Genomic DNA, 10,503 nt, shown 5'->3' with positions numbered 1-10,503 from the left:
GAAACGTAAAGTTGTAGACTTGATGATAAAATGAACTAACAAACCCGCGAACCTAAACGGCTCATTTAAAACGAAATCCTAGATCCATTCTCTAAACGTTCACTATAAAGGTTCGTGCTTTATGTTATAAACGGGTCAAGATTGGACCGTAAATGGTCAAGGGAACGTTTAGGGCTAAGGCCAAATCATAACATGAGTATTTAAGTTGTGAAATGTGCGACGAAGCGAACCAGTGAGCTGCAGACCACGAACTTCGCTTACTGTATAACTTCGCTGCATAAGTTCGCTGTAGCTAAACTTCGCTACAAGCCAACTACGCCAAGATAAGTTCGCTTGAAAATAAGTTGGTTCAAAAGTCAAGTTCGCTGGCTAACTTCGCCGAGTCTTAAGTTCGCCGAACCTTAAGTTCGCTTAACATGTATTTTAAGGTAACGAATCGGACTAACGAACGAGTAGGTGAATAAAATAGAAACTTAAAATCCTAATAGGAAATGCGTTAAAACAGTTAATAAAGACAGGTCGACCCTTAAAATCCTAATAGGAAATGCGTTAAGACAGCTCGACCCCAGCCAGGGGCTCTGCCCCTTGGACCCTGCTAGGGGCTGCCGCCCCTAGACCCCGCTGCCCCCGGACCCCGTTCATTGTGGGATTTTATAAAGATAGAAATACAATATGAGTAGTAGTAGTTAATTGATACATGTAAATATTATACAGTTAGCCGTGCACAGCTTAAGAAGAGAATAACGATTAACGGAGAGCGTAACAGGATTCAGGTGAGTTTCTAGCCCCATTTCTTTGTTATGTTTTCGGGGCAGTGTGTATACTCGATGTGATAGTTAATACACTTACCTTAACTGGTAAGTGTATGTGTATCTTAAATGTTAATGAAAGCTTGTCGGCATGTGAACGATCTTCGGATATTGCACGTGCTAACAAGGGAGGTATGTTTATGATAAAGGAATATATGTTATGTATGTATATCTTAAATGTTAATGAAAGTTTGCCGGCATGTGAACGATCTTCGGATATTGCACGTGCTAACAAGGGAGGTATGTTTATGATAAAGGAATGTGTACGATAGATATATGTAGAGTATATGAATATGTATGAATGATTAAAGAAAGTATGCATGTTATGGGTATGTAAATACAGTATGTACGAAGATGAAGAAAGAGGGACCAGACCCTAATAATATCTGAGATAGAGAAGGAGGGACCAGACCCTTTATAATATCTGAGATAGAGAAGTAAAAAGAGACCAGACCCTAATAATATCTGAGATAGACAAGAAAGGGACCAGACCCTAAAATATCTGAGATAGACAAAGGAAAGATGGACCAGACCCTAATAATATCTTAGATAGAATGGACAGTAACTATATAGTATGAAAGTAATAAAGTATGAATGTACGTATGAAATATTGTAATGAAAGTAGTTAGTAAAGTAATTATTATGTATCTTCGGATGCATGATTGAAGGTAAGTGTATGTAATGTATTATGCTTGATTAACTAGAACTCACTCAGCGTAGCTGACTTTTAGTATGCACGCAGGAGAGTAGGATGAGGCAGCTCGCTTGAGGGGACACGTGGCAGAAGAATAAGAGTCTGACATCTGAAGACTTATGATGTTTTAATTTTAATTACTTTGCTTTCGAAAGACAAGTTGTTTGTAAGGCAAGTTTTGGATTGTTATTAAATGTTTTATGAAAACTTTTATGTTCCGCGTAAAGTTTTAATTAACTCTGATATTTGAACTGTGTTTATGAGTAAATCCAATATCCAAAGTAGGGCTACCGGTAACGGGGCCTTACATGGATGATGTGAGAAAGTTAAACCCTTAAGGATATACCGTCAAAGATTCCTCATAAACAAATAGCGATAACTGAAAATAAGACTTAAGCTTGATTTAAATGTTGCAGGCAGCTACAATTTACGGTCATTTATATTAATAGTTTATCCTCATGTTACATTGTTGGTGTTTGTATACTAACTTTTCTTATTTTGAACATTTAAGTATATCATAAATAATCATAGCCTTTTACCCACCCATGTGCTTTAAAATACATTCATATATTATTCTATAATCTATGCATACTCTAAGTTACTTGCATGTAGTTTTCTTTGAAATTTATCATCGGTTACAATTTAAATCGAACGACTACAACTATTAAGTTCCATTATCCAACACAAATTGTATTTGTTATATATAAGAAAAAAATTGATTTAAATAATCTAAAAAAATCTCCTTACTAACCTTGTACCATACGTTTATCCAAAAATAATGTCAAGAAAGATTTATAAGTATAAGTTCGAAGTCAGAAAGATAATTAGAATTATTTTTTGTACGAAAATAAATGTGCTCTAGTAAAAACCTTCATGTATACAAACATAGTATGTGTTTCATTAATCCACCCTTACATATTCAAAAAGTATGAGGGTGTTTTAAGAAAAGAGAAAGCTTTCATAGCCATGAACTGGTTTTACAAAACTCCTTTAAACATTTGTTCTTCTTTATCTTTTAATCAATTAGCATTAGATTTTGTTAACACGCGTTCAAATCGATAGAATAACAGACAGCCAGAATAAGTCAGGTCTTAAACTGTTACCTTTGAGTGTCGTCTTGCGATGACGGTAGAGTTGCGGTAGCGACGACGGTAATCAAGTTTAAAGGTGGCGGCGGCCGGACGCGGAAGTAGGGATGGTCAGCGGTGGTGGCGTTACCAGCAATTGGCAGCACTCGCTCGAAGGTGGTTGGACGAAAACACAACAGCGTCAGTGATGGTGGTTGGCTTCGATTCCGGGGAACAAGTGGAGGTGGTGATTGTTCTCGAAAACAAATGATGGCGGTGGAGACGGTTCTTCAACAACACCGGGCGGCGGTGTTCGTATACGATAGAGAGAGACATGGTTTAGGGTTAAAAGGGTGGTATTAGGTTTGAATACGTGATATCTTCTTATAATGACATCATTACGTACTAGGAAGTCAACTTTATATAAAAAGGAAAAACGTTTCTATTGACACCCACCAATTAAGTGATCCTATAATTAACTAATTTACATTAATTTACATTTTAGATTAATAAGTCATTCACAATTTATATATATTGAAGAGGTTATAATTATCATAATAACTTACCTAGCTATCAATGAAAATCTTTTTTTTATGTCACTACTATTATTGTTGTAACTAATAATAATTATTAATGAAACACTATGTTTGTATCGATAAATCATTTAATAAGTTTTACATTGTATTCAAAGTTTATATATTACACTTATTCCCAAATTAAAACGTCGGTGGAGCTTGATTAAGCATTATGAAAGATTTGATATGATAAATTCCAAGTATAACATGAAGATTTAGGTTCAAGAAATCAAACGGGTCAAGGGTTGGATCAAATACGGGTAAAAGGATACGGGTTTGGGTTTAGTTTTGTTTACTCTTACAAGTTTTAGTCCCTGAACTTTGAAGGTGGAATCGTATATGATTAAAATTATAGTTTAGGGTCAAAATCGTATATATATATATATAACAAATAAACACTAAAATGACATATTTTATTAATTAATATACCCGAACCTGGAGACGGGTTGGGTTAGGGTTCACGATTTACTAAACAGGAAAATTCGAATTGTTACAACTGGCAGGTCTACGTAGTGACTGTCCAAGCCTACGTCGCGATACGCGACCGGCTGGCCAAGGAGGCCATCACGTATCGCAATGGGCTCCAAAATTTGCCTATAAATAGAAGGCCACGGGTTCTTGCTTCTCACACCTCAAAACACACATACCACACTCTCTCTAACCTCTCTCTAAATATTGGGAACCATATTATCGATCCACCTCGAAAAGCGTGTCCCGATTCATCGTGTTCCGTGCCGTCTCCTCGAACCAAGATCCCCATCATCTGATTGGATGCAATGCCACTCTGGCCAACGAAGATGGCATACTGGAAGCTCCGCCTTCAATGAAGTTAACTCCCAACCAAACAACGGTGAAGGGCCATCCTGCAAACCCAAAATGAGGGTGATGATGCCCTATGAAAGTTTCCGAATACCACCAATTGTGAAGGAGACCGTTCAACTCATGGAAGAAGAGGAAGAGGAACCAGAAGAGGAGGAGGACCAAGAAGAAGAATCTAAGAAAGAACCGGAAGAAGAGTATCCTGATAATCCCAACGAGATATCAACCCCGATGGAGGAATCACTCACTTCCCAAAACCCAAGCTACGGTTCTGTTGATCCATATGTCTAATATCTCGAGAAACTCAAGAACCAAGCTACATCAAGTTTTCCACCATTCCAAGGCGTGACCCCAATAGAAGAAGAGCAAGCAAATGAAATCAGAGAACAAAATGAAGCTGCTGAAGCTTTCTTCCACTACTCATCCGACGTGACAGCATCTCCGTCTCCCGAACCAAGAAATCATTATGAAATGGTGACAATGGGTTACCGCGACCCACCTCCGAGGTATGGACACCCCCAACGAAATTCCGCAGTCATACGAGTAACACTTGGACCGCGATTTGCATGAGACGGACGATTGGAGGAAAAAGATGGCCGTTGAAGGAAAGAAAAAGAAGAAGATAGGAGAGACGCTTCTTCGAAAATTCAACAAGTTGACGAAGGTGGTGAGGAAGTTCATGAAAGATTGAAGAAGATGAGGAAGGATATGATGTGGAAGTGTGTGTGTGTATAATGTAATCTTATGTGTTATGTGATATATGTGTATAACAAAAGAACGTTGAAGACATTCTTAAATAAAGATAGGATAAATCAATATATATATCTATCAAACGATATATAAATATGTGTGTATTGTAAAAATAAATATATATATATATATATATATATCCTTTCGTGATATATATGAATGTGAAATAAGATATATGTTTAATAAGGAAAATTTGTTAAAATTTCAGATATAAAAAGATATATTGAAAAAGAAAAAGATGATGTCTGAACAAAGTAAAAACAATGAGAATGCTCAAAAAGAGAAAGAAATAAGAAAAGAAAAGGGGAAAGACCCCGTGAATAAACAAGATGAACTGATCCCTGAAAAATATATGAGTCAAATACAAAAGATGATTAAGGATGCAGTTAGGGAAGAATCTATGGCTAGGTCTCAATCAAAAAACTCAAAACATTCTCACTCCGTTAATCCTTCCCGAAAATCCGTAAAATCTCGTCCGAAACCCTCCCATGTCGAAGAGAGTGTCCATGAATCGAATGTTGATGGCGGAATCCGCCAAGAATTCAAGAAACTGAATATTGGAGGATGTTCTTTTATAGATTTCAAATATTTCGGCCCAAAGGAATTTCATGGAGATAAAGGAGCTATCACGACCGTTAGATGGCTTGAGGTAACGAAGTAAATCGTCATAATAAGTAAATGTTCGCGACAAGAAATGGTACAATACTCCACGCAAATGTTTAGAGGCAAGGCATTGGAGTGGTGGAACACACTAATTTTGAGCAAGGGACGTAAAGTGTTATATGATCTTTCTTGGGAAGAGTTCAAGGCGATGATATTGGCAAAATTCTGTCTGATGCACGAAACCGACCAGATTCAAACAAAATTTTTTAATCACAAGGTCGTGGGACAAATCTTCGTGAATATAACACCAAGTTCCATGAATATTGTCGCTTGGTTCCCAAGCTGGTTAATCCTGAATCCAGCAAAGTTACACGTTACATTTGGGGACTGCCGCGGGAAATCCGCGATATGGTGAGGTCTCATTTGCCTCAAACGGCCGACTCCGTGATGGAGTTAGCTGGTTACCTGATGGGCGGAATGATCCGCAACAAAGAAGAGGACAAGAAGATAACAACAACTCAAGGGAGAACAAGTGGAGGTGCCAACTACAAAGGCAAGGGCGCAAATCATAGCCGATATGGGCTTAACGCAAATGCACCTTTTTATAAGACTTTCCAAAAGCGCCACCGAGGGCAATGTCGACATGCTTCAACAACTGTATGTGAATCTTGTCAAAGACCAGGCCATGCTGATGCTGACTGTTGGAAAAAGAAGATGACGTGCTACAACTGTAAAGAGATGGGGCATCTAAGTTTCGAGTGCCCAAAGAACAAACCCGCGACTGGTGGTGCGGGTGGAAGTGGCCAGAACAAGAAGGGAAATGCAAGAGTCTTCGTACTCGACACGAAAAAGACCGCAGACATGCCGGAAACCATTACCGTTACGTTCTTAGTCAACGACACCTATGCTAGAGTTTTGTTTGATTCAGGTGCCAATTTGAGTTTTATAGATTATAGCTTTTGTAGTATATTAAACGAACCTTTAACAAAGTTAAATAAAACTCTAAGCGTCGAGATTGCTAGCGGCGAAGTCGTTAAAATCTCCGAAGCCCTTGAAAACGGAAAAATTCATTTTGCTGGTTATATTCTGCCTATTCAACTCTTAGCAATGTGTAAGGCCCCAAACCGGTAGCCCTACTTTAGCGTCGGATTTACTCATAAACACAGTTCTTGCAATCAGAGTTAATTAAAACTTTCGCGGAAACGTTTACTTGAAGCATTCGTTACAAAACATTCAATCTCTTCTCTGATACTATAAAACAAGTCATTATATTTAAAACATCTTTTCTTCCATCTTAAGATGCCAGCCGTTCAATCCATGCCATGTGCCATCCTCATGCTAGTTCTTTGGTCTGATCACCTGCTTGCATACTAAAAGTCAGCTACGCTGAGTGAGTTCTAGTTAATCAAGCAACTTATCATACAACCACTACATGCATCATATACGTATCCGCAGACACGTAGTCCACTATCTAACCTGCTTACCTTACCACTTAGCCTCTTATTTACACCTACCACCTTGCCACTTTGCCACTTTAATAACGTATAACGTTATGCCACTTTGCCACTTTAATAACGTATAACGTTATACCACTTTGCCACTTTGCCGCTTTAATAACGTAGTCACGTATAGGCTTACCCTACCACGTACTATCGTCGTGCCACTAACACTCTTACTACACTCTTGCCATTTCTAACACGCTCTACCTCTACTTGTCTACAACATGCTTCATATCATTTACATAATAAGCAAGTCAGATCATAGCATTCATACACACTAATAACCACTTGGCAATCACTATCCTTGGCGATGCGTGCAATATCCGAAGATCGTTCACGCACCAACAAGTATTATATAATAGCTACCTTGTATAACATCTATAGCATACACTTACCACTTAAGGTAAGTGTATTCACAATTCACATCGAGTATGCACACAGCCCCGAAAACATAACAAGGAAATGGGGCTAGAAACTCACCTGAACATGGTTACGTTCACCGTTAATCGTAATCCCTTTCTTCAGTTGTGCACGGCTGACTGTATAACAAGTATACGTATCAATTAACTATCACTACTCATATTGTATTTCTATCTTTATATGACCCACAACGAACGGGGGTCTGAGGGCAGCGCCCCTGGCAGCGGGGTCTAGGGGCGGCAGCCCCTAGCAGGGTCCAAGGGGCAGAGCCCCTGGCTGGGGTCGAGTTGCCAGGTCAGCTTGGAAAAATTTTATTTACATTAACTGTCTTAACACATTTTCCATTAGGTTTTTAATTTATTTTCTAAGCGAACTTAACTTTAGGCGAAATTAAACCTTAAGCGAACTTAGCTTTAGGCGAAGTTAAACCTTAGGCGAACTTAGCTTTAGGCGAAGTTAAACCTTAGGCGAACTTAGCTTTAGGCGAAGTTAAACCTTAGGCGAACTTAGCTTTAGGCGAAGTTAAACCTTAGGCGAACTTAGCTTTAGGCGAAGTTGTCATCAGGCGAACTTAGCTTTAGGCGAAGTTAAACCTTAGGCGAACTTAGCTTTAGGCGAAGTTGTCATCAGGCGAACTTAGCTTTGCAGGCGAAGTTCATCAGGCGAACTTAGTTTGCAGGCGAAGTTGTCGGCTGCAGCTACTGTTCATCCTTAATCATCTTCGTTTCTTAACCAAATAACTCGATTTAGGTATCCACAGAATCGTCTGACCAGCCCCTACAAACCCCAACCATCAAATCGACCTAACATCGATGTTTAAAGGGTTCGATTTAGGCATATAGGTTACGGGTTCTTTTATCAATTGATTAACCCATCAAATCGTAACCATTTTCAGTAAGTTTAGCTTTGTTGGATTTGTTTTTACCATACAAACACAGATCTATCATTTCTATACTAATCCAAACCTAAACGAACAAGTTCTCGATATAAACGTATCGTAAATGAGTCAAACTACGAACACGAGCTGGTCTTGTTGCTTTGGTTCGTCACGACGATCTAGCACCAACGAGCTCAGGTCCTCGCATTTGGATCTTGGTTCGGGTTGTGTGTTTTGGGGTGTGTAGAGATTAGGATGGATAAATGGATGGAATGGAAATGATTGGGGTTTAAGGGGGTATTTATACTCCCTTAAGCCCATGGACCGAAGGCCCATATTTCCTTTTGGTCCCTATCTAATCCCATCTAACTATCCTACTAAGTCTTCATATTTTGCTATTATTATTATCGTTCCACTAACTCGTTTATTTCACCCGACAAAATAATATATTAAATATTACTTTAGAAATTTCGGGATGTTACACAATGGCACTTGCTGGTTTTGATATCGTACTTGGTATGGATTGGTTATCCAATAACCATGCTCATATCATTTGCAATAGCAAAACCGTTGAACTTCAAGCCCCCGATAAACGAACCATTCGAATTGAAGGGGATAAAGACACTGGCCAAGTTAGCATAAGTTCCATGAGGGCTAACAAATGTTTGAATCAAGGATGCTTAGCATTCATGGCCTACGTCACTGAAGAATCAAAGCCAAATGAGATAAAGGACGTACATATAGTCTCCGATTTTTCTGATGTCTTTCCTAATGAACTTCCCGGAATCCCTCCCCATCGTGAAGTAGAGTTTAGGATCGATCTTATTCCCGGTACTGCTCCGATCATAAAGGCACCATACCGTCTCGCTCCGACTGAAATGAAAGAATTAAAGAAACAACTCGATGAGCTACTTGAGAAAGGCTTCATTCGACCGAGTTCATCACCATGGGGAGCGCCGATTCTATTCGTCAAGAAGAAGGATGGATCTATGTGTATGTGTATCGATTATCGTGCGTTAAACAAAGTCACAATCAAAAACCGCTATCCACTTTCTCGATCGATGATCTTTTTGACCAACTTCAAGGTGCTAGTTTCTTTTCTAAAATCTATCTTCGTTCCGGCTATCACCAACTCAAAGTCCAATCCGAGGATATCCCGAAAACTGCTTTTTGAACAAGGTATGGCCATTATGAGTTCACCGTTATGCCATTCGGACTTACTAATGCGCCAGCCGCGTTCATGGACATGATGAATCGTATCTGCAAACCTTACTTGGATAAATTTGTTATCGTATTCATCGACGACATACTTATTTATTCTAAGTCTAAGGATGATCATGAAGTCCATCTCCGAACTTTGAAGCTATCTCTAAGTGGGAGATCCCAAAATCGCCAACCGAGATTAGAAGTTTCTTAGGGTTTGGCCGGCTATTACCGTAGGTTCATTGAAAACTTTTCCCGAATTGCTGTTCCCCTAACTTCTTTGACTCGCAAAAATATCAAGTATGAATGGAGAGCAAAACAACAAGAGGCGTTCGATATACTCAAACAAAAGCTCACCCAAGCACCTATACTGGCTTTGCCAGAAGGTAACGAGGACTTTGTTGTATTTAGTGACGCATCTCACTCCGGTTTGGGAAGTGTACTAATGCAACGCAAGAAAGTGAATGCTTACGCCTCTCGTCAACTCAAAGTACACGAAAAGAACTATACGACTCGCGATCTAGAGTTAGGCGCCATAATCTTTGCACTTAAGATATGGAGGCACTATCTCTATGGAGTAAGATTTACTGTGTACACTGATCGTAAAAACTTAAAGCATATATTTGATCAAAAAGAACTTAACATGCGCCAACGGCGATGGATGGAAACTCTCAACGACTACGACTGCGAGATTGTTTACCATGAAGGAAAGCCAACGTTGTAGCTGATGCCTTAAGTCGCAAGGAACGTGAGAAGCCGAAAAGAGTCCGAGCGTTGCGTCTAGAACTTCAAGTCGATCTTCTCGAAGAAATCAAATATGCTCAAATCCAAGTGATCAATGAAAACCAAATCTCCGACGAAAAACGTAACGGCACCATTGACTCGCTAGTCAAGGGTGACGATGGTATCCTTAGACTCGGTAATAGGATTTGGGTACCAATCGGTGGGGACTTGCGTGAGAAAATTTTGAACGAAGCTCATAAGTCCAAATACATGATGCACCCCGGTAGTGACAAAATGTATCAAAATCTCAAACCAAACTACTGGTGGAATGGGATGAAAAAGGACGTCGCTTCGCACGTTGCGAAATGTCTAACTTGTTTGAAAGTCAAGGCTGAACACCAAAAGCCTTCGGGATTGCTTCAGCAACCCGAATTTCCCGTATGTAAGTGGGAGTTAATCACCAT

The sequence above is a fragment of the Bidens hawaiensis genome, unplaced genomic scaffold (assembly GCF_021521415.1).
Source record: "Bidens hawaiensis isolate Kalapana, Puna unplaced genomic scaffold, B.hawaiensis_p1.1 tig00045518_1, whole genome shotgun sequence".
Taxonomy (NCBI): Eukaryota; Viridiplantae; Streptophyta; class Magnoliopsida; order Asterales; family Asteraceae; genus Bidens; species Bidens hawaiensis.
The sequence above is the reverse complement of the archived record's forward strand: the minus strand, read 5'-3'. Positions refer to the sequence as shown.